A 27,075-nucleotide genomic window follows, 5' to 3' on the forward strand; every position below is an offset into this window, starting at 1 on the left:
AACATAAATAAAGCAACCGTGAGTACAAAGGTACTCAGCAAGACTTACATCAGAACTATCCATATATGCATCAGTATCAATGAAGGGCTTGTGGAGTTTAATTGCAGCAAGCCAGCTTTGATTCTTGGCTAACCTATGCTACGACTACAAGTACTTTCCTTAAGGTGGGATAGCGCACACGAGTCCACATATTCACCAAGCAATACACCACTATGGATCCACTCTCGTCTCCCTACGAGAAGGCCATCCATAGTACTCACACTTATCTTCAGTATTTTATAGTATCCATTCAAGTTGTCTTTGACCATATAAGTTTCCAACTAGTCCATATCCACGGACGTGGCTATTCGAATTAATTATATTACCCTGCAAGGGTGTACTTCTTCACACACACTCCCACCACTTATCACCATATGCACGTCATGCATCTCGGCAACCTTCAAGCGGAAGCACTAGCGTGGGTGTCTGCCACGACCTAACTAACCACACAAGACTCTAGTCTAGGTTTATCGCCTATTTGAGACTGAACTCGCAAGGAAGTCCGGCCGAAGTTTCCTCTACGGTTCCAAATGATGTGTACAGGGTTCCCAAGCCCACCTCGACGGATGATACTACGCTTGGTACACCAGGCCATGATGTCTAATCTGTCCCAAGCCCACCTGTACGGGGTGCCACTCGGTAGAATACTAGCATGTCCTACGAACACCAGACACTAGTTGCAACTCCTGGACAGAGATCTAGGTGATTAATAAGTCGAGAGAGTCAATTAAGGATCCCAATGTGCGGTAGTAGCTAGTCTTGGATAACATACACGGGACTCAGTTCATAAGGACGGTCTCAATGAGTCAACCCGCCATGTACTCCTACACAGCCTCTCATCGATACCTTTACCAAATCAGGTTCACACCTTTACTCTCATAATGTGGGGCATGAACACAGCCATTCCGATTCATCGTACAGATGGATCAGACCCGGCAACTCTAAGCATAGCAGGCATAGTAAGCAAGCCTGGATGAGTAGCACATCAAGGCTCAAGCAGTTACTACTCATGCTAAGTGGTTTCAACTATTTGCTGTGGCAAAATCAGGTCATGCAGAGGAATGGGTTCAACTACTGAGAATAAATAACAGTTAAATCGCTGTTGTCCTAATGCTGTAAAAGAGAGCAGGAGCGAGAGAGTAGGATTTTATCGTAATGTTCAAAGGGGGGTTTGCTTGCCTGACAGTTCTGAAGATAGCAAATGAGTCTTCATCAATGTCAACTATCATATTGTCGGAACCATCGTCTACCGAGAGGGAACACCACCGGCAATAGAAAAGAACACATTCAACGCAATGCATCAAATATGATGTATGTTATGGCATGTTAAGGTACTGAGTTACCTAGCTCAATGGTTGGTCATATTAATTGAAGTGGAATTCAAATAGGCATCAAATTCCAACTCCAAACTATTTATGAAATTTACCCTAATCATCATTTTTCCTACTTGGTGATGTTAACTTTCTCTAACATGCATGAACATGGCATAATAAGATTCCTTGCATTTTTCTGATCATTTTTCATATATAAATTATTTTCATTGGAGTTACGGTTGAATTTTTGATATTTTTAGAAGTTTTTAGTATTTTCTGAATTTTCCTGAATTGATTTAATGTAGAAAAGTTTTATTGCATCAGCACTACGTCAGCATGACCTCAGCAGGTCAACTAACCTGGTCAAAGTCAAACCTGACATGTGGGGTCCACACGTCAGTGTCATAGTTAGTTAACACGGTTTAAAATAATTCTAATTGCTAATTAACACGCGACGGGACCCACTGTCTGTGTCTAGGGAGGGGTTAACTAACTGGTAATTAGGCTTAACCTAATCCCTGAACAGCCGGGCCCACATGGCAGTAGCTCAGGCCGGCGAGGTCTAAGCCTGCGACCAACATAGCGATGGAGGCTCGCCGGAATCGCGACATCAACGTCCATGGAAGGCGCGGATGGGTGGAATGGGTTCCTCGGGGTGTGTTGCTTCTTTTGGTGGTAGCTGGGTGGCCGGAGGGGCACCGGAGGTACGCCGGCGACGGGCCTAGTGGCGGCGCGCTACCGTCAACAAGGGGGCGACGGCTACGGCGAGGGATAGGCCACGGGTTTAGGGGGATTCGACACAGGAGCACACAGAGGTTCGATTGGCGCAGACGTAGAGGCCGGGGAAGCTTCGGTTGCTGCGAATCGATGCCAGGGAGGTTCGGCGACCGGCGATAAGAAAGGCGATGATGACGGTGATGGAAAGCTTCTGGGCTTCATTCCTTGGGCAGGGACATAAGGGGAAGCACGGTCGGTCTTCTAGACAAGGAAATGCAGTTTCGGGGCGACGATGAACACGACTGCAATGGCGGCGCTCTCTGGTGGGTATCGGTGATCCTAGAGATCGAGAGGGGAAGAGGTCCAGGGCGAGAAGAGAGCGAGGGGTAAGCGGGAGGAGGTTGCGGGGCATCTCCAGGGCATGAAGATAGGATCGTGGGCGGCTCGTACGTGGCAAGCGGGAGGTGGCACGGCTCGGCTGTGCGTGCTCCATGCAGCTACCTCGTCTTATGGCAGAAGGTTGAAGAAGGCGCTGTGCTGGATGGGCTGGGCTACCTAGTGGGCTGGCTACAAGGCCAGGTAGGTGCAGGTGTGTTCTCTTTTTGTTGTTGTTTTCTATTTTCCGTGGTTTGTTTTGATGTATTTAAAATACCAAATCACTTCATAAAATTCTGAAAATTTATATGTGGCTTCTTATAATATATTCAAAACCACTCACCAATTTCCAGAATTATTGGATCTATAAAATTATTTTGTCATTTATAAATCCAATGCAAATAGGGTTGAATTAATTCAAATGCCCAATACGAAATGATTCTGTGATCCAAAAATATTGGCTGACATTTTTATCTTAGTCCAATATATTATTGGAAAACCAGGAACATTTCCCTGTATCAATTAGAAGAAATTTTTATGTTGCTTGTTTGTAAAAAAATTAAATGATGAGTGATACGTCTCCAACGTATCAACTTTTCCAAACTCTTTTGCCCTTGTTTTGGACTATAATTTGCATGATTTGAATGGAACTAAACTGGACTGGCGCTGTTTTCAGCAGAATTGCCTTGGTGTTATTTTTGTGCAGAAATCAAAGTTCTCCAAACGTCCTGAAAATTTACGGGGAGCAGTTTTGGAAAATATAAAAAATACCTGCGCCAGGATCCACCTGAGGGGGTGGTCCAGTGGGCCACAAGCCCTTGCTCCGCCACCACCCCCTGGTGGCGGTGGGAAGGCTTCTAGGACCCACAAGCACCTGCCGCCCCCAACTCCAGCTCTATAAGTTGTCTTTCGTCCCAGAAAAAATAAAAAGAGAAGTTTTCGTCGCGTTTTCGATAGGGAGGCGCTGCCACCTCCTGTTTTCATCTTGAGGGCAGATCTGGAGTCCATGTTGGGCTCCGGAGAGGGGAAATCGTCGCCATCGTCATCATCAACCTTCTTCCCTCTCCAATTCCATGAAGCTCTTCGTCGTTCGTGACTAATCTATACATAGGCTCGCTGGGCGGTGATGAGTAGGATGAGATCTATCATGTAATCGGTTTAGTTTTGATGGGGATTGATCCCTAGTATCCAATATGTTCTGAGATTTGATGTTGCTACTACTTTGCCATGCTAAATGCTTGTCACTAGGGCCCGAGTGCCATGATTTGAGATCTGAAATTATTATGTTGTCACCAATATATGTGTGTTTTGGATCCGATCTTGGAAGTTGTAGTTACCTACTATGTGTTATGATTCGGCAACCCCGGAGTGACAATAACCGGAACCACTCCCGGTGATGACCATAGTTTGAGGAGTTCATGTGTTCACCAAGTGGTAATGCGTTGGTCCAGTTCTTCATTAAAAGGAGAACCTTAATATCCCGTAGTTTCCTTATGGACCCCGCTGCCTTAGGGAGGGATGGACAATAGGTGTCATGCAAGTTCTTTTCCCTTAGCATGTCTGACGACACACGGAACGCATGCCTACACCACATTAACGAACGGGAGCTAGCCACTTATCTCTCCGTGTTAGTACTACTGCTACTACCGTCGTTACTTGTCTTGCTCTGCTGCTTCTACTGTTGCTGCTGCCGTTACTTGTCTTGCTCTGCTACTACTACTGTTGCTATTGTTGTTACTTGCTTTGCTCTGCTACTACTGTTGCTACTACTATCGCTTGATACTGTTATTACTTGCTACTGCTGTCACTACTGCTGTTCCTTGCCACTGCTATTGCTCGTTACACTGCTACTACCTGTTACACTGTTGATCACCTACCGTTGACGGGAATTGACCACTTCCGTCGACGCGGCAACGGAGGCGCCATTGATACAATCGTTAGGAATATTCTGCTGTTAACAGATTGTTTCTGACACCGTTGTTATCGTACTAATTTGCTGTTACTATTGTGCTTGCAGATAGTAATCTTTCAGGTGTGGGTGAATCCGACAAATTCAGCTGCTAATACTCAAGAGTATACTCTCACCGCCTAAGGCTTATCTACAAATTGGGTTGAATACTCTACCCTCGAAAATTGCTGCGAACCCACGCGCTGGTGGGCCATCAACAACATTCTTCCAGTCTCATTGCCGGGGAGTGCTATCAGCATTCTTCTAGTGCCATTGTAGGAGAAGGTTAGTTGGTATAAGCATTCGCCTACCTAACGCCAGAGATTGCAGGATTAGCCCTTTTATGGAGCCATTGCCAGGGAAGCACAACTGACGTCAGCATTTTTCTGGCACGTTGCTGGGGAGGTATTGCTATATTCTCTGAGTCACTTGGGATTTATATCTGCTGATCACTATGAAGAATTTGAAGGTCCGAAGACCAAAGTCTTTCCCTCAACTATGAGGGAATTTAAGGAATTGCCATCTAGCTCTTCACTTGATTCACCTTCAGTTATGAGTAAGTTTGCGACATCACCTCCTGCTAGAAATCTTGATATGTCGCCTGTGCTTGATACTATGCCTTATGATGCTATGCCTGATACTATGCTTGATACTATGCCTGATGATGCTATGCGTGATACTATGCTTGATACTATGCCTGATATTGCTAGAGATGCTATGCTTGATACACCTAGAGATGCTATGCTTGATACTGCTTTGCCTGATGATGCTAGAGATGCTACTATGCCTGATGATGCTATGCTTGATACTGCTAGAGATACTGCTTTGCCTGATGTTCCACTCGGAGTGTTCCTTGATGCTCATATTGCTAGAGTTAGTGCCAATGCTCGTGATGCTTCTGATATTGCCGATGCTATTGAGATAGAACCTGCTTTTGCTCCTATTAGATCTAGCTCTCCTAGATAGGAATTGCCTGTTATACCTGAGGGTTACGTTATGGAGGGAGAGATAGCTGAGGATTTTCTTGCGTGTAAGGATGCCTATGACGCTGAGAAATTAGTTCTCAAGTGGAAAGAAAAATCTCGGGAAGTTAGGATGAAAAATGATCCGAAGTTTGCCACTTCGCCTATCTTTGTCACCGATAAGGATTATGCATTCTATGTCGACCCTGAGATAATCTCTCTAGTCGAATCTGATCCTTTTCACAGTTATGAGTCTGAGACGGTCATAGCCCATCTTGCCAAACTATCCAAAATAGCCAACCTCTTCACTAATGAGGAGAAGATCCCCCACTACTATATCCTTAAGTTGTTTCCTTTCTGTCTAAATGATGATGCTAAACCCTGGTTCACCTCTCTTGCTCCTGGGTGTGTGCATAGTCCTCAGGAGATGGTCTATTACTTCTGTGAGAAATATTTCCCTGCCCATAAGAAGGAAGCTGCCTTGCAGGAAATATACAACTTTGCCCAACTCCAAGAAGAGAGTCTTCCACTAGCTTGGGGGAGGCTCGTCCAGCTACATAATGCTTTGCCTGATCACCCTCTTAAGAACAACAAGATACTTGATATCCTCTATAACGGACTTACCGATGCCTCTCGAGACTACCTAGATAGTTGTGCCGGTTCTGTTTTTAGGGAACGAACTGTAGAACAAGCTAAGACTCTACTGAATAACCTCTTGATCAACGATAATTCTTGGACTATTCCCGAACCACCTCCTAAGCCAACTCCTAAGAAAAGAGGTATTCTATTCCTCTGTCCCGAAGATATGCAAGAAGCCAAGAAATCTATGCAAGAGAAAGGCATTAGAGCTGAAGATGTCAAAAATCTACCACCTATCGAAGAGATCCATGGTCTCGATAACCCGATATAGGTAGTAGAAGTGAATTCTCTGCGTAGGTTTGATGAGAGTGATATTCCTTTTGATAAACCTGCTAGCGTATGCTTTGATGAATTTGACAACTTTGTTGCCAAACAACAGAGTTTCAATGATTATGTTAGCAGACATTTGGAACAAAGTACTCGTATGCTTAGCCATTTAAGTACTTGTGTAGACAGAAATGTCAATGCTCTGAAGCTTCTGAGTGAACATGCCTCTATGATGACTACTCAGGTAGAACAAGTACTTAAAGCTCAGAATGACCTGCTCAATGAGTTAAATAACAACTCTGTCAGAGTCATTACTAGAGGAGGCAAAATAACTAACGAACCTTTGTATCCTGAAGGTCATCCTGAGATAATTGATCAAGATTCTCAAGGAATCAATGCTGATACACCCAGTCATCCTAAGGAGAAGAAGAAGAATGATAGAAACCTGCACGCTAGTTCACCAAATACTATCACACCTGAAGAACCTAACGATATTTCTGCGTCTGATGCAGAAAAACAATCTGGTGATGAACATGAACCTGGTGACAATATGGACAGCGATGTTCGTAACAATTCTCAACCTAGCCATGATGAGGATGTGGAGATCGAACCTACGGTTAATCCTGATAATCCACAACCTAAGAGATACGACAAGAATGACTTCACTGTTGAAGCATGGTAAAGAAAGAGAGCCATGGGTTCAGAGACCTATGCCCTTTCCTCCTAAGCCATCCAAGAAAAAAGATGATGAGGATTTTGAGCGCTTCGTTGAGATGATAAGACCCGTCTTTCTGCAGATGCGGTTAACTGATATGCTCAAGATGTCTCCGTATGCCAAGTACATGAAAGATATCGTGACTAATAAATGGAAGATACCAGATCTTGAGATCTCCACCATGCTTGCCAATTACACTTTCAAAGGTGGAACTCCTAAGAAACTTGGTGATCCCAGATTGCCCACTATACCTTGCTCCATTAAAGGAAACTACGTAAGAACTGCCTTTTGTGACCTTGGAGCTGGTGTTAGTGTTATGCCGCTTTCTCTGTATCGTAGACTTGAATTGGATAAGTTGACACCCACTGAAATTTCTCTGCAAATGGCCGACAAATCAACTGCTTTCCCTATCGGCATTTGCGAGGATGTGCCTGTTGTGGTTGCTAAAACCACTATCTTAACAAACTTTGTTATCTTGGATATTCCCGAGGACGATGCCATGGCTATCATCCTCGGATGACCCTTTTTAAACACTGTAGGGGCTGTTATAGATTGCAACAAAGGCAATGTCACTTTCCATGTCAACGGTAATGAGCACACAGTGCACTTTCCGAAGAAACGATATCAAGTACATTGCATCAATGCTATCGAAAAGACTTCATCGATTCTCATTGGGAGCTTTGAATGCCCTATTCCTCGCGTCAAGATGAAGTATGATTTGCTTGTTGGGTAGATTCATATCCCCATTGAGCTGACTTAGTGGCTATTCGAAAATTCTCCTTTCTCTCTTGCGAATCGAGAAAGTTTTGTCATAAGGACTTGATTAATCCCACTGACGGATTTCTTTCGATGACCATGAAACGGATGAATCAGAGTGTCACATACCTCTGTTTCGAGTTTTCATTTTCTTTTGCTTAGAAGAAAAATGATAGAATTAGTTTAGTTTTCCTGTTTTCTGTTTTAGTGTCCTGGAGAAAAGTACCCCGAAAATAAAAGTTCTCCGATGGTCCTGAAAATTTAGTATGATTTTTTCTGAATTTTTTGAAAATTACTCGGCCTGATAGCTGGCCTGGGGGCCAGACCAGTGGGCCACAAGCCCTGCCACCGCCACCTACCCCCTAGTGGCGGAGTGCAAGCTTGTGGGGCCCACTGGCACCGCCTCCACTCATTCCAGCTCCCAACCTCTTCTTCCACCTCCAAAAAAAATTGTTTCGCAGCTCAAACCCGTGTTCTGGCTCATTTGGTTGTGATTTTCGATCTCCTTGCTCAAAGCAGCATTCTCCGAACCGTTTTGGGGAAATTACTCCTTGGTAAGTGACTCCTCCATTGGTCCAATTAGTTTTTGCTCTAGTGCTTTATCCTTCGCGTATTCTTGCTACCTTGGTGACCCTGTTCTTGATCTAGAAATGTTGATTTTAGCTGGTCCCAAGTAGTTTTAGCGCGTGATACGGTCTCTAGGCACTAGTAGGAGTAGTTGCTACAAGTTGGGTTAATCGTTATTCACTTTTCTTTCGAAGTCTCTAAAAATATCAGAATTTTTCAGAGCTAGAAAAAGGAAAAGATGAGGAGGTTCTTGAGAGGCTCCTCAAGCCGTAACCCCAAGGAGGATGAGACGAACCACCCCAAGTACGTAGTCCCTCGAGTCACAGAAGTTCGAGCGTGCGAGTGGCCAAGTGATAAATTTTTGCGCGTCGCCGGACTTTATGAAGACTTTTATTACGTGGTGGAGAACGCAGGTCTTACTGCATTCGTGGAAGATAAGTGCTCACAATACCTCCTCCTCACCAATATTTTCGTTCAAAGCTTCAACTTTTATCCGAGGAAGAATCCTCCCATGGTTGAGTTCATGATATACGATGTCCCCGAGTGCATGGCACTGCAGGATTTTTGCAATGTATGCAAATTACCTTATGTTGGGGATATCCGTGACCCTCGTCCATGGGACTTGGAGGATTTCATTGGTTCTATTGCTGTTGGAGAGGAGAGAGGAGTGTCTCGCGCTAGAATTGCTAGCATACATTTTCCTGTGCTTCGGTACTTCTCATTATTTGTGGGAAAATGTTTTATTGGCCGTGGGGAGGCTGGATCACATAGTTCTCCAGACCTTGCAGTTCTGCACGAAGGGCTTTATAACGATAAGACTTATAGCTTGGGTTCTATAGTAGCTCAACGGTTGAACCTAAACCATTCTAAAGGTGTTGTCTATGGAGGTATCTATGCTACCCGTCTTGCCAGACACTTTGAGATACCCATTAGACTGGGAGAGGATGGAGAGATGCTTCTCCCTGAGAAATATCTAGATTATGACAACATGGTTCGCCATGATTTTCTCGATAGAGATGCTACTAGACGGAGGATTTATAACCTGGTATTTAGTCAAGGTAGTCGAGAGACTATTACTTTGCGTGCTCCTTCTTTGTTCGATCTTCATGCAGGCAGGTACACTATTATGCACGTGGACATCTACGCATATTGGGGCTTGGCCCAACCACAGGCACCCGTGCCTGAGCCGCCAGTCGAGTACTAGACGCCAGTTTATCAGTGGGAGCCAGAGGAGCTCACACAGCAGTGGCATCCACAGTCTGCTCCGGAGTATCCTGGAGCTAGTTATTTCCCACCTTGGGAGTAGACCAAGCTAGGCCAAAAGCCTAAGCTTGGGGGAGTACGTGTTCTCACCGACCTTACATTCATGCTTATGCTTTCACTTTGTTAGCCGGTGTTTACACTTTGCCACTGTATTATCCATGCTAGTTTATTTTTGTTTTCTTGTTTTCTGTCCTTTTGAGAAACCCAAAAAGATTTTTCGTTCTTCTTTTGCTTGTTGGGAGCTTTCCCTTGTAAATAGTTTTCTTTTTCTTTGTATCAAGGTAGAAGATATTGGTTACAATATTTATTGGTTCTTGCATGCTTACGAGTTTAGGTTTCACAGAGCCATATTACTTTGTCTTCTCCTTTGTGTTTGCCTGCAGATTCAGCTTAGTCCAATGCACTTATTATGGATCACATCGTTTGATCGTGCAAATGAAAGGCAACAATGATGATATATGATGAAGTGATTAAGACTGAAAAGCTGGTATGAACCATGTTTTGTTGTGAATATGACTAGCTTGTCGACCGAGATTTAGCTTTGTTGTGAGAGAACCATGTTTGCAATGACAACTAGAGATCATAGTTTCTGATGCCATGCTTATTTAGGTGAGAGCTTATAATGGTTTGTCTTGAATGCCAAAATAGATTTTGAAATGACTATGATGTAGTATGATAGGATGGTATTCTCCTTTGAATGTTTCAAGTGGCTTGACTTGGCCCATGTTCATGCCTGTAGTTGAAACAAAATCAACATAGCCTCTATGATGTTTGTGTTCATTGTGATTTATATCCTGTTCATGCTTGCATTCAATGTTAGTCAAACTCATTGCATCTTGATGACTGTTGTCGCTCTCTAGTTGTTCGCTTCCCAGTCTTTTGCTAGCCTTCACTTGTACTAAGCGGAATACTGCCTGTGCATCCGCTTCCATAAACCCAAAAGTTTTTCCATGAGAGTACACCATACCTACCTTTTTTCGGTATCTACCTACCGTTCCAAGTAAATTTGCATGTGCCATTCTCTAAACCTTCAAGAAATAATTTGTTTTGCATGCCCGAGCAGGTCATGTGGTGACAGGTGGCTATTGATATCTTCCATGCTAGGACTGTTATCCTCGACATGTGTTTATTCATTGTCATTCACGAGAAAGGGCCGGTAATTGCAATGCCCAGTTCCGCGCTTAAATCGAAAACATAACTGTAAAACGAGACTCCTCCCGGATTGATGTTAGTATGGACGGTGCCCGAGGATTCGGCTAGCCGTGGAGTGTGATTGATTGGTGGTGGGGGAGTTAAAACTTTACTTTTCTGTTTGGGAACCGCCTATAGCATGAGTAGCATGGAAGATATTGAGAACTCTTGGTCATTGCGTTGACAATGAAAGCATGCCACCCAAAATTATTATCTCTGTTTTGAAAGCTTGAGCTCTCGCACCTCTGCAAATCAATGCTTCCCTCTGTGAAGGGCCTATCTATTTATTTTCCGGTCGAGTAATCCTCCTCTTATAGAAGCACCAATTAGAGAGAACCTCTGTCATTTTTATGCTTTGCTTTTGATTGATATTGAGTATGACTATGACTGGATCTTCATTCCTATGAATTACAATGTTTAGTCAGCCCTTGAATTTTGAAAGTGCTCTGCATTTATGTTTTGTGGTCTCAGAAAGAGCTAACCAGATACCACCTATTCATATTGCTTCATGCTTGTTTTGATTGAAGTGTTGGTATTTGAAATTCATTATTATTTGCTCGTTAGCTGATTATGCCATTGATATTAGTTTATCGTGAGACCTTTGTGTCATTTGCTTATGTGGCTAACTTGTGATCTTGCTCAAATTCTCGTTATGAGTTAGACATAGTTGCAACAACAAGATCAAACAGAGTTTGTCAAAGTTTTTATTTCTCTCTTAGTTTGTCAACTGAGTTGCTTGAGGACAAGCAAGGTTTTAAGCTTGGGGGAGTTGATACGTCTCCATCGTATCTACTTTTCCAAACTCTTTTGCCCTTGTTTTGGACTCTAATTTGCATGATTTGAATGGAACTAACCTGGACTGACGCTGTTTTCAGCAGAATTGCCTTGGTGTTATTTTTGTGCAGAAATCAAAGTTCTCCAAACATCCTGAAAATTTACGGGGAGCAGTTTTGGAAAATAAGCAAAATATCTGCGCCAAATTCCACCTCAGGGGTGGGCCAGTGGGCCACGAGCCCTGGCTCCGCCACCACCCACGCTGGTGGCGGTGGGCAGGCTTGTGGGGCCCACACGGCTTTGCCGCCCCCAACCTCAGGTCTATAAGTTCACTTTCGTCCCAGAAAAAATAAAAAGAGAACTTTTCGTCGTGTTTGCGATATGGAGCCGCCGCCACCACCTGTTCTTTATCTGGAGGGCAGATCTGGTGTTCGTCTTGGGCTCCGGAGAAGGGAAATCGTCGCCATCGTCATCATCAACCTTCTTCCCTCTCCAATTCCATGAAGCTCTTCTTCGTTCATGAGTAATCTATTCATAGGCTCGCGGGGCGGTGATGAATAGGATGAGATCTATCATGTAATCGAGTTAGTTTTGATGGAGATTGATCCCTAGTATCCACTATGTTCTGAGATTGATGTTGCTACTACTTTGCCATGCTTAATTCTTGTCACTAGGCCTCGAATGCCATGATTTCAGATCTTAAATTATTATGTTGTCACCAATATATGTGTGTTTTAGATCCGATCTTGAAAGTTGTAGTTACCTACTATGTGTTATGATCCGGCAACCCCGGAGTGACAATAACGGAACCACTCCCGGTGATGACCATAGTTTGAGGAGTTCATGTGTTCACCAAGTGCTAATGCATTGGTCTAGTTCTTTATTAAAAGGAGAACCTTAATATCCCGTAGTTTCCTTTTGGACCCCGCTGCCACGGGAGGGATGGACAATAGATGTCATGCAAGTTCTTTTCCCTAAGCACGTATGACGACACACGGAATGCATGCCTACATCACATTGACGAATGGGAGCTAGCCACATATCTCTCCGTGTTATAGCTGTTGCATGATGAATATCATCCAAACAAATCACCGACCCATTGCCTACAAGTTTGTCCTACTGCTGCTGTTACTTGTTTTGCTCTGCTGCTGTTACTACTGTTGCTGCTGTTGTTACTTGTGTGGCTCTCCTGCTACTGTTGCTACTACTGTCGCTTGCTACTATTGCTACTTGCCACTGTTGTCACTACTTTGTTCCTTGCCACTACTATTGCTCGTTACATTGCTGGTACCTGCTACAATTTTGGTACGCTGGACGTTGATGGGAACCGACAATTTCTGTCAACGCGGCAACTTGGCGCCATTGATACAATCGTTCGGAATAATCTGCCGTTAACAGATCGTTTCTGACACCGTTGTTATCATACTACTTTGTTGTTACTACTTTGCTTGCAGATACTAATCTTTCAGGTGTGATTGAATCTCACACATTCAGTTGCTAATACTCGAGAGTATTCTCTCACCTCCTGTTTGGCGATCAACAAATTTGGGTCGAATACTCTACCCTGGAAACTGCTGCGAACCCACGCGTTGGTGGGCCGTCAACAACATTCTTCTAGTTTCATTACCGGGGAGTGCTAGCAGCATTCTTCTGGTGCCATTGCAGGGAAGGTTTGTTGTCACAGAATTAGCATTCGTCTAACTATTGCTAGAGAGTGCCAGTCAAGGGGGTGCATGGTTGGTCTTCTAGACAAGGAAATGCAGCGAGGCGGCGACGATGGGCACGACTGCAATGGCGGCGCTCTTTGGTGGGTCTCCGTGATGTTAGAGATCGAGAGAGGAAGAGAACCAGGGCGAGCAGAGAGCGAGGGATAAGAGGGAGGAGGTTGCGGGGTATCTCCAGTGCATCAAGATAGGCTCGGGGGCGCCTCGTATGTGGAAAGCACGAGGTGGCATGGCTCGGCCATGCGTGCTCCACGCAGCTACCTCACCTTCTGGCAGAAGGTTGAAGAAGGCGCTGCGTTGGATGGGCTAGGCTGCCTAGTGGACTGGCTACAAGGCTAGGTAGGTGCATGTTTGTTCTTTTCTGTTCTTGTTTTCTATTTTCTGTGGTTTGTTTTGATTTGTTTAAAATACCAAATCACTTAATAAAATTTTGAAAATTTATATGTGCCCTCTTATAATATATTCAAAACCACTCACCAATTTCCAGAATTATTGGTTCTATAAAATTATTTATAGCACTTATAAATCCAATGCAAATAGGGTTGAATTAATTCAAATGCCCAATAAGAAATGATTCCGTGATCCAAAAATGTTGGTCGACATTTTTATCTGAGTCCAATATTTTATTGGAAAATCAGGAACATTTCCCTGTATCAATTTGAAGCAATTTTTATGTTGCTTGTTTGACAAAAAATTAAATGATGAGGCTTGATGACTCCTCATTTCATTTTCAAAAGAAAAAAAAATAGAAATGCATGCATGAAATACAATGACAAACAAGTCTAGATCTGGGGCTATGACATGTCCAATCGAGGGAAGGCTTGCATAAGCTTTCGCCCATGTGGGAAGGCCCATTTAAGGTCGTCCACGTCTCAAGGCCTAGCTCCGTGCGTCTGGAGACTCAAGAAGGAGTTCCCATCGAGAACGCCTGGAACATCCAGCACCTCCACAAGTTCTACCCATGACGACTCTGCACCACCCCTGCACTGCCTCCATGCCGCCTCTGCATTGACCCTGCAGCGTCCTTCAATTCTTACAGAACCTACTTCAACCCGTGACCCAGGCGCCCCCCCCCCCCCGAGGACGCGAAGGGGTCCATTCCACGCCTAGTGGGGAAGATGAAGGAAAACAACAGAGTCCATGAATGACTTCCGGAATTAGGCGCCTAATGCCTCGGGGGTAGGGACACTCGCGAGGCCAAAGCGTCCTCGTGACCTCCCAGGTACACCTCCACCATGGCACTCTCACATAATAACGAGCCGATGTTGTATACGCCTAGGGCCACCCGAGGACGTGGAAGGGGTCCACCCCACGCCTAGTGGAAGCCCTATGCTCAGCGCTGGGTGCGACAGAGGCGGAGAATAGATTAGGTGACGGATGAGGCTTGCATTTGCTTTTTCTGGCTTGGATTTACTAGTATTTATGAAATCAAAACTCGAGGCCTTTCCAAATGAAGCTTTCGGGAAAAACTTATTTTCCCTGCAACTCTTCGCAGCACGCTCTTTTCCTCTAAGTCGTGCGTCCATCTGCCCTCACCTGGTCGTACCCCGCGAGCAGGGGCTTGGGGCAAGGTGTCAGCACCTCACCAAGTCCTTGGCGCCCGAATCCACGTGTGGTACTCACTGACGAGTCGGCATACTCACGCCAACCAGCACTCGCTTAAGATGTCCATTCGCGGCTCGACGCACTGTCTTGGATAGGGAACAACATTTGGTTTTTCCTCACAATAGTTGTTTATCTTGGGACAGTTTGAGCGCCTAAGGGGGCTCCTGAGCACAATGCCTTAGGAGCCTTACCGGTCATAAAGCCACGTGACACCCCGGTGTTGGGGCCTAGTGTCCGACTACAAACTAAAACAAATGATAAAAGAACGACGTCCATCCTTGCTATCCCAGGCTGTCAGCCTGGAATCCATCCTAGATCGAAGAAGAAGAAGAAGAAACTCCAAATAGAACGATCATCACGCTCATGTCAAAGTAACTCTTTAGCTGTACATGCAACTGTTGTTCTAATAATCTGTGAGCCACACAGACTCAACAATCTCATTTCCAATGGTATCAAGACTAGCAAAGCTTAATGCGTGAGGCATAGTTAAGTGGTGAGGCTGCAGCAAGCGACTAAGCATTTATTTGAGGTGGCTAACTTACGAGCACAAGAATAAAAGAGGGGGCTGATCTACGCATAGCAGACATGAACTACTAATGATCAAATTAATGATCCTGAACACCTACTTACGTCAGACATAACCACACCGTTTCCTCTTCCGGATACAGAACTCACGAGAAGAGACAGTCACGGTTACGCACACGTTTGGCATATTTTACTTAAGTTTATTTCAAGTTATCTAGAACCGAATGTTAAACAAAGTTTCCAAGTTTGCCACATAACCGCGGGCACGGCTTTCCGAAAGATTTAACCCTCCAGGGGTGCTCCAACTAGTCCATCACAAACTACCACATGTTGCGTCGGAATAAACTCGATCAGGGAAAAGTCATGATCTCCTCGTGTTCCTATTGGAAAACCTCAACCTCGAGAAGTATCCTCAGAATCCCACGCACGAGACGATCAACAAAGGTAAAACAATTCCAGCAAGGCCGCCCGACGTGCCGACGATCCCGATAGGAGCCCCGTATCTCGTTCTCAGGCCACACTGGATGAGCGATGGTTACCACGCTAGACGCCGAGTTGCCCCGGGTAGCGTAATAAGCTGCTCTTTTAGCACTAACACCATCAACACTACCCCCTGTATTATGTTGAATTACTCCTCGGGTTCATGATGCCCTACTTTTTTAGTATTATTATGTTGGGAAAATAAAGTACCAATGTTTGGCCTTGCCAGACGAGTTTTATCCCAAAACGAAAGTCAAGGGGATCCTCATAACAACCCAAAGCATGTTAGGAGCGCTCATTTATGGAACATAACACCAGTAGCCGAAACTAAGGCGATAAAGGTGGAACAAAACACCGGGCTAGAAGGCCAAGCCTTCCACCTTTTACCAAGTAGGAGCATTAAATTAAATTGCAATTATATGTTGATATAACAAAGAAACCCATGTTTTCTCATGGAAACAACTGCACCTAAAACTAGCAACGCTATCAAAAGGCTGAGCAAGCCGTAACATAACCAAACAAGGTTTGCTGGTTAGTGGAAAGATTAGAGGTTTTCATGGCAATGTTAGGAGACTAATTTTTATCAGGTGGTAGGCAGCAAGACATAGTGAAAGAAACGAGACAACTATTATGGCAATGATAGTAATGGTATCTAGGTAAATGATCATCTTGTCTGTGATCCCGCTTGGAAGAAGAAAGGATCCGTGAAGCACATGAGCCGATGTAGTCAAATGGATCGTCAAACTCTGAAGCGGATCGGAACTCTGTCGAGAAGAAGCAAACCGGAAATAAGAATCAACCCACGACATTCACCATGGCACATGCATGATATGATGCACAACCTAATATGATGCATGTCCATTTCAATTATGCAATGCATGGCATGGAAATTCACAACAATCAAACACTGCACATTAAGTGAAGCTCAATATGCAACGAGTTGCATATTGAGGAAAAACTCCACATACGAATTATTCTGTTCACTCTCGTTTATGTACACAACAATATTAAATGTTGTTTAAATATGGAAAGAGGTGAAGCACAAATAAATGACATATCTAGGCATTTTAAATGAGGCCGGAAACATCATATAGCATCTCTGAACTGACCCCATGTGTTAATTTTGAAATATGTCTGGATCTGATTTAAACATATTTTTATGTTTGTTAAACGAAAAAATAAAGTGGACCACGTGGAACTACACGTCATTCTAGTCGGTTTACATATATAGCTCATCTCCTACGGAGCTACAGATAACTAGCTATGAATTAAACCGTTTTAGCATGGCATCACGCAAAACGATGCAAACAACAAGGTTAAAAGTTTTAAATACGCATGAGAGTTGGAAAATATTAATCTACACGAAATTCTACACATTTTACATATCTAACTTATACTTTGATCCGATGCAGGTTTAAATGTTACGGGCATTTTAAAATCATGCAATTTTGTGATATCCCTGGTAATTGGAAAATTTGCACGACGTGAAGAAGACACAACACGGGCCGAATCTACTGAACTGGGCCAGCATTGCACGGGCGTAATATAACCGAAACAGGAACTGGGCAAGGAATAGATGTCTCGGGTGATCACCAGAGCGGGCCATGGCCCAGGTCGGTGGGGAGGCCTGCTGGCCTAGATGGAGCGGGCTGAGGCGGGTGGCGCTGGTTGGCTGGGCTGACGAGGAGGCTAAGCGCTCGGCCTTGGCGCTCTGGATATGGCCCAAGCACGGAACCGAGTGTCTGGTCGGGCGTCATTCTCATTGAACACAGAGGCAAGCGCCAGTAATTACCGGAGTTGCTGGCAGGTGAGCGACACCGGCGAGGTCCAGGAGGTCTGGCACGCAAGGGAATTGGCGGATCCAACCGGGATCCCCCATATCTACGCGCTAGTGAAGGCAGGGCACTTACGGAAGCCATGCGGAGGCATGCTTGTGGCCCGTGCGACCTCCATGGCCATGGTAGGGCGGAGAGCTCGCAGAGGCGAGGTGGCACCGGGGCATCCGGCAGCGGTGGATGGACGGGTCGGGGCAGAGTTCAAGTGCGACAGCTCCTTCGACTTGAGGGATCTGGCGAGGGGCTACTGGTGACGAACGGAACTCTAGGACACACTCCTTTGGTGCATGCACAGTTGTGGGAGCTTCAGGCGGCGCGACCCGTGCCCGGGAGGGCCGTATCTGGGCCTCGACAGGCCCGTGGCTGGAGGTGGGAGGCATTGGCACTGGGTGGCGGCTAACGGTTGGCGGCTAACGGTTGGCTCGACATGTTAATAGAGTGGATTAGGGTTGTGGTCCAAATTAGGCAGGGGAGGTGTTTAAATAGGAATGGCGGCTCGGGTTAGGGGAATTTGCCCGTTTTCGGACCATCCGATCGTGATCGGACGACCCCGATCATGGGAATGGTTAGGTGGGCTTAGGGGATGTGTAGTTGGGCTATGTGGGGATGAGAGGGAAAATAGGAAGCCTGGCATTAGATTTTTGAAAACCGAAAAATGTCTCACGTTTGACCGGCTATAGTGCTGCTATAGGCTTAACAGTTCGGGTATCAAATGAACACCGATTGCGATGAAATTTAGAAGGTGGCATACCTACACTAAAGCAAGACTGCATGCCAACTTCCATCCCAATCAAAGAAAGTTTTATAAACACTTCTAAAAACAAGATTTTAAGGATGTCGCAGGCGCGTGCGTGTGTGGTTGGTCTCAAAGCGGTCAATTACAAAATGTAGAGAACTGACAACTACAACAGATGCAAGTTTTGAAAACTCAAGGAAACAGAGTGATGATGCAATGCCGATGATGCGAATGATGCGAAGATGAATGCGACAACTAAAATAATCATACAACGACAACGGAATAAAAGGGGAATCTTCTCGAGCATCAGTCTTGGGCTGTTACATAAGGCCACCATAATCTCCTCACGGCCTTGCACAATGCAAGATGTCGTGATTCACTAAGGGACCCTTGAGGGTGGTCACCGAACCCGTACAAACAAGGTTGCGGTAATCTCCACAACATAATTGGAGGATCCCAACAAGACTACGAAGCTTCACGACAATGGACTGTGGCTCCGAGATGTCCTCAAATGCTCGGGGCAATCTCCACAACCTAATTGGAGACCCCCAAGCTTGCCCGAACCTTTCCACCACAGTGATTGAGCTCCAAGGCACCACATGGTTTCCAGGACGCCAAAGCATCCACGAAGAAAAATTTCTAGGGTACCATGTACCCAAGGGTAATAAGCTTCTCAAACTTCACTTCCACGTATCATAGTGGAGAACTCAAACTTATGCACCAAATACAATGGCAAGGGAGATCCCAATTCCTTTTCTCCCAAATCACTCCACAACAACTAATGCTATAGAAGAAAATGAGAGGAAGAACAAAGAAGAACTTGAAGAACTCCAAGATCTAGATCCAAGGGGTTCCCCTCACATAGAGGAGAAAGTGATTGGTGGAAATGGGGATCTAGATCTCCTCTCTCTTTTCCATCAATGACTAGCAAGAATCATTGGAGATATTGAGAGTTATCAAGCTCAACGAATGTCAATAATGGAGGTCAAACACGAGATGAACGGATATGGACCATTGGGTAAGAAAGCCGCCTTAAATAGGCATCCCAAATTCCAACCGTTATGCCCACAAATCATGCAGAAGCGGTAGTACCGCTCAGAGTAGCGGTCTTCCGCTTGCATGTAAGAAACAGTCTAGGCATCCAAACAGACATGAGAAGAGGAGCGGAAGTTCCGTTGGAGCAGTACTACCGCTCCGGTCAGCGGTACTACTACTGACCTCAGATAGGGAAGAAACAGAGCAGAAGTACCGCTCAAGGCGGTACTTCCGCTAGAAACTTCCGCTCAAAAACAATTGCTAAACAGAATCAAAATATCAGGAAAGTTAAGCGGAAGTAGGAACGGAAGTAGGGAGCGGCAGTACAGCGAAAGCGGTAGTACCGGTCAACTCCCAACGATACTTCCTCTTGAGAAAGAAAAACTACGTTGCCACTAAAAGTGCCATAACTTCTGCATACAAGCTCTAAATTGAGCAAACTCAAGCTTGTTGGATTGAGGACGACAAGTACTATCCAACAGCTACAAGGGAAATCTTAAGAACATGCAGTTATGAAAATGCCAATGATATAGAGATGTGAAACCTCTATGAATGAAGAACTGACAAACACTCCTATCATCGAAAACATCATAGAAGTTACATATGGACTCCGTTTTTGATGAACTCGAACTTGTCATGTAGATGATCATAAGCTCTAAAACTCACAAAGAGAAATAGCAAACAAGAACCACGAAATATGATGCAAGGATGCAAATGGTTTGAGCTCTCAATGAACGATACGACCGAGTTACTCACTTGAGAGCCCCCTTGAGTGTACGGCAATCTATCCTAAAACAGAAAACCTATCAAGGACAAACATATACCTTACACATAGTCAACTTGAGCTAGATGATGACGATCTTGACTTCCTCAAGGTGGACCACCTTTCTTGATTGCGCTGGCTCGATGAAGACTTGCAAATTGCTCCCCATACTCCACTATGGGTTAGCCACTCTTCAACACATCTTCACAAGTTCATTGCCACCACAATGGACGGCAAGCTTCAAGAATGATATCTTCGTGATGCTCCACTTGAACTTCCAAACCGCAATCTTGATGATGATCACCACTTGATGTCATCCTTCATGTGTTGAATGAGATCTTCCTCTTCACACAAGCCCATGGAAACACACCTAACCCCACATAGAACTGTCACGAAGACCATGGGTTAGTACGCAAAAGCGTAATGGACAATGCCTACCATACCACGGGATCACTTGATCCCTCTTCGTATATCTTGTACGCTTTGTGTGTCGATCAACTTGATTTACCCTTTGACTTAGTCTTTATCAACCTTGTGTATTTATGACCATACTTTGGATAATACCTTGAATACCACCTTGGTCATCATATAAACTCCTTGACACCAATAGAAGAACTTCAAGAAGTGCATGTGGAAAAATCCTTTGAATATAACTTAAGGCAACCATTAGTCCATAGGGATTGTAACCAATTACCAAAACCACATATGGAGAAATATGCTATAACAAATACAATTTAAAATAGCAGCAATTAATTTAGCGTGAAAATATGCTGTGCACGTAATTACGACGCACATGGTATATAAAGCACAACATTTGTGATATAAATAATAATCCGACACGGTTCACGGAGAGGAAACGTGTGTAACCATGCACACAGTTGACGTTTGCAAATCGTGTGTGATGTGAGACAATATCACAAATGGTGTGAGAAAACTAAATGTGTGTGATTGTAGCCTCATCATACATGCTTTACAATCATGAACTGTTTGTGATGTGGCGCGCATCATAAACATAGAGCTAGTTAGGTACGTGCCTGGAAAAATCATGTGCCTGGACTGCACCTGGTAAAGTAAAACCACAGAAGTCCGACTGTGATGGTAATGCGATCACAAATGAGTAGCAAGGATGGAGCATTTGGGATATTGGAGATATCATGAACAGTTGTCTAAAGACTCGCGTGTCGGAACCGGGGCTCCGTAGACCCAGAAAGGTTCCAACTCTGGGGTGCTGTTGGTCTTCTACCCTGTTCTACCTGTCAACCTCACTACGACACTCCAATGTCTCAAGCTAAGGAAGGTGAAAAAGAACACACGAGTAGTTTACTCAGGTTCGGGCCACCTTGCAGTGTAAAACCCTACCCCTGCTTGTCTGCATGGCTTGAGGTGGAAGACAACTACAAAGGCAGGTCCATGCCCTAGTGGAGACAATGGGATCCTTGCTACGGAGCCCAGGCGTCTCTTTTATATTTGCCTCAGTCCTCTTCCCCCGAAAACACTTTGCGGGAAGGGTTGCCACAATGGCCATTTTGAAAGAGGACAGGAGTGCAGTCCACCCTGACAAAAGTGGTCTTTGCGTGCCAAAGCTCTTTGTCGTGACACACCGGTGGGCTCGGGGGTGACCATCGTCCTTCGAGCGCCCAACCTTGGTCCTCTTGCACCAAATGGGAAACCTTTGGGGGTTGCCTTGGGATCCCACGAGCTGGCCCTGCTTCCTTAGCACGAAAGTGGAAAACCTCCATGTCCATGCCCGCTAGCACCGTTACTGCACCGTGTGCGCAGCCCGTGTCACCAACGTGAAGTGCATGGTCATGAGAACCTGTCTGGCCCCCCTTGACGAGCTCGCCCCGTGAAACCTCGGGGGTGGCCTCAGGATGTGTCCTTGCAGCGGGCAACCTCTTGTGGCCCTTGGCAACGATCCTTTGGCGCTTTCCTCGCAAGGCGGGGGCCCTTGGGAGGGTCTCCCTTGCTAGGCTTGCTGATGGGCCGAACCAGGCCTGTGTAGCGTGTCGTGCCTAGGGCCGCAGGCCGACGGGCTTGGGTACCCCCGGTCCGAGGGGGCCGACAGTAGCCCTCGGGCCCATGTCATGCACGGGATGGGAAAAACGACGCGGACCCCAACCATCTACGGGCCAGTCTCAAGGCGTGGCATCCAACACATCGCGGGACTCTTCTCCTTCCTGCAACGCTTCGGGAACCGCCCCGAGTGACTTGACGTAAAGCATACGTGCAGTGATGGCCATCAGTTCTTCTTGATCAACACCACCTGTCGGCGTTCTGAGATTGGGGGTACCCAGACATGTCTGCCTATGCCCCAGGGCTGGCCCGCTTCACTAGAACAAACCCGACACGGCTTAAGGGAAGGCCCTCGTGAGGGGCCAAGACTGACAAGGAGGAGCAACGTCACGACCCGCACGGGGGCCTCTTCAGGACCCCTCCGGAGCGGTGGATATGACGGGGCAGGGTCGGGCCTCATTAGTCAAGGGTGACGCCATGGAAGGATAGGAGAGCAGCAGATGACAGGACGGGATAGTTCCCCCTTTGGTGCAAAGGAGGTGGGGGCGTACTGGGTTCCCAAAGGCAACCCCCAAAGTTTCCCTTCTGGTGCAACAAAGCCGCAGTCTCCCGCCGGTAGGGCAAACGTCATCCACGGGCCCGTCTCTGGGGGGCAGACAGTTACTTTGCAAGCAAAGACCATCTATGGGTAGGGGAGCACGTTCACCTGTTCCCTTTCAAAATTGGCCATTGTGGGATCCCTTCCCGCCGAAGCTATGAGGGAAGAGGACCCAGGCCACCACTATAAATTGATAGGGTAGGATACTTGAGAGAGGGGGTTCATTGGGAAGAGAGAACAAGACACTTAGTCGCTCAGCCTCCGGAGGACGATGAACATTGTACTAACTCACCCACCACCTCCGTGAGAGGCAATCTACCAAAAGGAGGAGTAGGGTTTTATGCTTCGTGGAGGCCCGAACCAGGGTAAATTGTTGTGTTCTGTGTTCTCCTGGCCATTGAGTGAGTCCTTCATCATTTCCATCGAGTAGTGAGTTAGGCGAGGCGAAGCAGGGGAGATCTTCATACACGCCCCAGTGTTTGAATCCTTAGGGTTTTGTGGAGCCCGAAATCCGACATTTGGCGCGCCAGGTAGGGTGTGTATCGAGGTTTCCTCCAAGCTCCATCCTCACCAAGATCCACGGCTCCGATGGCTAATGCTCGTCGGGTACGCGCAGAGCGCCACGCCACCCGCATCGCTCAGACCGCGCCCGTCGGTGCTGCCGGCGCGCGCCATTTGCGATCACCCGTGGTGAACGCTGTCACCGGTCAAGAAGCTCAAGAACAAGAGGTCTCTTCTCAACCGCCGACCGAGCATGTTGACGGCCACACCGCCACGCCTTCGGGGTCGGCATCACGCGCTCGGCCAGAGATGCCACATGGCCGACGCGCTCTCGTCATGGCCACCGAGCTGCTTCGTTACCGGCTGGCTCCAGACCGTCATGAGGACTGGCTCCATTGCATCAAGGAGCTCATCGTTTCCGCCGGTGACTCAGCAGCGCTCTCCTGCTCGCTCCGGCCACAACTATCCCTGACTTACAACGAGGGGCAAGACGTGCCTCCCCCGCCTCCGCGGTGTGTCGTGGACCCCGAGCCCGAGCGGGAAAAATGACCCCGCGCTCGGCCTCGTGAACCCAAGGCGAGGCCCGGAGATGAAGCAAGCTGCCAGATGATCCCCCGGCCCCGCGCCAATGCGTGCGCGCCCCCGGCGTTGCAGATCTCGCGCCCGGAGCATGCCCTGTTCGAGGCAGACCCTGTGGAGCCACAAGACGCGATGGCCCCCGCGCATACGGTGCCTGTTGGACCAGTGGGGTGCTTCGCCATCGCCCCCGAGCTCTACCCCGTCGCGTGGCCCTGCAAGTTCAAGCCCGACCTGCCCCGACGTTACGATGGCACCCAAGATCCAACTGAGTTCCTACAACTCTACATGCTGAGTATCAAGGCGGAAGGAGTAGGCGAGAAGATCATGGCGTGCTGGTTCCCGACGCGCTCAAGGGCGGCGCGCTCTCATGGCTCCTCAACCTCCCAAAGGCATCCATCACTTCCTGGGACGGCACCGCGCCAGCGCTTCATCACCAACTTCCAGCGCACTCACGACCGCGCCCCCACCGTGAACGACCTGCAGCGCATCAAGCAGAACGAGGGAGAGACCCTGCACAAGTTCATACATCGTTTCACTGTCATGCGCCTCAAGATCCCCAAGGCGTCAGACAAGGTCGTCATCTTGGCTTTCTCCGAGGGAGTCACCGACCTCAAGATGAATTAAGAGCTCGCCATGAACGATGAAATGAGCACCACACTTGAGATGTTCAACTTGGCAAGCAAGTGCGCCAAGGTGGAAGAAGGACGCCTGTCGCTCCTTGGGCCCCAGACGGCGGACCCAGAAGAGAAGAAAGCCAAAGTCAAGGAGGTGAAGCGCAAGGCCCCAGCGGTGCTAGCCGCCGATCTTGAAGCAAACAATACCCGAGGGGGAGAGTGCCCATCCCGAGGAGGGCCGACGTGCATCTTCCACGGCACCAACGGCCGTGACACTTCTGAATGTGAAGAACCACGTTTGGTTCGTGTCGAACACTTCAACAGGCGCCGCGGACGGTTCGACAGAAGCCCTCTACGGGATGATCGTGAGCCGTGTCAGGGGTGGCGTGACCAGCCTCAGGAGGACCCCTGGCGTGGCCGGCCTTAGGAGGACCGCTGGCATGATAATCCTCAGGAGGGGCAGCGATGCGGCCAACCTCGTGAGGCTCTCCTTCGGGAGGCCGGGCTGCCCCCGCAGCCCAGGAGGAGGGATGAAGACAGGCAAGACAACGGGGTTGGGGGCTTCCAGGAGGCGAGGGCAGTGGCTTCCATTCTAGGCGGTGCCCAGACCCCAACCTCCAACCGTGCCTTCAAGCAGTTTGGCCGGGAGGTGAATGCCGCCCTCCCGAGGCCTGAAGCGATGCGTCCCCTCAACTTGTCCTAGACCAGCATTGCTTTCGACCTAAGCCACAAGCTCAAGTGCTCGTTCATGGCCGGCAAGCTCCCAATGATGTGCATAGCAACTACTAGCAACGTCCTCCTCACCAAGACCCTCATTAACAATGGAGCTAGGCTCAACGTCCTCTCAGTCGAGACCTTTGAGAAGCTCCAGCTGCCGTATGAGCAGCTCATGCCGACCAAGCCATTCTCACGGGTAACAGAGGGATCCACCGTATCCATTGGGTAAGTGCATCTGCCTGTCACCTTTGGAGAGCGCTAGAACTGAGATACTAAGGTCATCAACTTCGACATCGCACATCCACCAGCCATACAACGCATTCCTTGGGTACCCAGCGCTTGCCAAGTTCATGGCAGTGGTCCACCATGGATACAATATCCTGAATATGTCGGGGAGCGGCGACATCATCACCATCCCCTGTCACGAGAAGGATGCCGTCTGCACAATGGAGCGAGCGTACCGCGCGGCGGTGGCGGAATGCTTATACAATGAAGATAATGAGCTGCCTCGCGAGGACCCGCACAATAAGAAGAAGGAGCTCCTTCCCACGGAGTGCCCCGGGGCTTCAGGTTCCGTGCCCGGGGACGGAGCCCTGACCCCCATCGCATAGGGATGCGCGCTCGGCGCCCCTCTTCGGTCAGGACTGGGGGCTCCCATCGGGGAGGCCCCTAGCCTGGTCAATGAGACGAAGGCGGCGTCCGAGCACATCCTGAGGGCACACTCCAGAGCATGACCGACCAGTTCTCGCGAGTCCGTCACTAGAGCAATCCATGAACTTCGCAAGGACCCGACCACGCGACCCGGTGACTGCCCTGCACCACCTATCGTAGTCGCCGTGGTCGGACCGGTTGACCGACCCCGTATCTGCATCAACATATCCGCAACCAATACAGTCGCAGTGCACGACCCCTTCTGGCCTACACAGACTGGCTACCGGTGGGAGTACCCGGGCACCAGCGCCTTCATGCCCTTCGGACTGAGGAACGCTGCTGCCACTTACCAGAGGCTCCAGCAGGCTATGCTCGTACCCCGCATGCTGGGGTGCCGTGAGGAGGAGGAGGAGATGCTCGGGCGAAGCCAAGGCCCCCAGCCTCGGTGGGCGGTAGACTCGTGAGGGTCGCGACCGCGGAGGCAGGAAATCAAGCGACAACGAATCCTCCGACACTTCAGTAGCTCGGCCGCTAGGTGACTTTTTGTTGGCTGCTGCCAGGTAACCTTTCGGTTCGCCCAGTCCGTAGGTAGCCCAGCGCCATGCGGCCTCCCCCAGCTCCGGACTTTCCCCAACTACTACTTTCGTTTGTGCATCATTTGGTTGTTCAATTGCACCTCCTTGGCATCCCAACGTTCTGCCTTGGTTATATTGTCGAGGGCTCGGCCCCCCGCTTGGGAGCTCCGGTCAAAGTTTGTTCATGCAGGTGTGCAACCTAGCTCCTAAAGAAGAAGAAGTCAGCAGGGTTTGCCAATTACCCAAACCAAGTCAATTCAGTCCACCAATCACTCGGGCGTTGGGACACTCGCGAGGCCATAGCGTCCTCGCGACCTCCCATATACACCCCTATCGTGACACTCTCACGTAATAACGAGCTGAGGTTGTATACGCCCAGGGACCCCCGCGGACGCGGAGGTGTCCATCCCACGCCTAGTGGCAGCCCTACGGTCCCCACTAGGGAGAAGATGAGGCCCCAATGCCTCGGGGGTAGGGACACTCGCGAGGCCATAGCGTCCTCACGACCTCCCATATACACCCCCAGCGTGACACTCTCATGTAATAACGAGCTGAGATTGTATACGCCGAGGGGCCCCCACGGACGCAAAAGGGTCCA

The sequence above is a fragment of the Hordeum vulgare genome, chromosome 2H (assembly GCF_904849725.1).
Source record: "Hordeum vulgare subsp. vulgare chromosome 2H, MorexV3_pseudomolecules_assembly, whole genome shotgun sequence".
In the NCBI taxonomy this organism is placed as follows: domain Eukaryota; kingdom Viridiplantae; phylum Streptophyta; class Magnoliopsida; order Poales; family Poaceae; genus Hordeum; species Hordeum vulgare.